Here is a 924-nt window from a genome sequence, read left to right as displayed (position 1 = left end):
CCACATCAAAACAAAAGACACACGGAAGATGTGAAGGCATAGAAAAAATTTTTCCATGCAAATGGAAAAGAAAAAAAAAAGCTGGAGTAGCAATACTGATGTCCAACAATATAGACTTTTCTAAAAAGGCCATAACAAAAGACAACAAAGGTAACTAAATAATATTAAAGGGATCAATCCAACAAGAGGATATAACCCTGGTAAAACATATAGGCACCTAATGTAGGGCCACCTAAATATAGAAGAAAACTTCTGGGGGACTTTAACAGAGAGATTGATAACAATAAAGTCATACTAGGGGACTTTAACCCCACACTGACTTTACTGGATAGATCTTACAGACAAAAACTTAACAATGAAACAGAGACTCTAAAGCTGGGGTCCTCAAACTTTTTAAACAGGGGGTCAGTTCACTGTCCCTCAGACCATTGAAGAGCCAGACTATAGTTTAAAAAAAAACTATGAACGAATTCCTATGCACACTGCACATATCTTATTTTGAAGTAAAAAAAAATGGGGGGGAACAAATACAATATTTGTATTTGCATGTGGCTCGCGGGCTGTAGTTTGAGGACCCCTGCTCTAAAGGACTCAATGGATCAGATGGATTTAATTGACATTTATAGAATATATCACTGCAATGCAGCAGAATATACATTCTTCTCAAGTACACATGGATGATTCACAAAGATAGACCACATATTAGGACACAAAACAAGTCTGTACAGGTCCAAAAAGATTGAAATCATATCAAGCATCTTCTCAGATCACAGTGGAATGAAATTAAAAATAACCTACAGCATGAAACACACAAAACATACAAATGCATGGGAGCTAAATAGCATGTTATTAAAGAATGAATGGGTTAACAACAAGACCAAGAAAGAAATAAAAAAAACTTCGCAGAAACATATGAAAAATGAC

Source organism: Myotis davidii, unplaced genomic scaffold (assembly GCF_000327345.1).
Source record: "Myotis davidii unplaced genomic scaffold, ASM32734v1 scaffold716, whole genome shotgun sequence".
NCBI lineage: Eukaryota > Metazoa > Chordata > Mammalia > Chiroptera > Vespertilionidae > Myotis > Myotis davidii.
The sequence above is the reverse complement of the archived record's forward strand: the minus strand, read 5'-3'. Positions refer to the sequence as shown.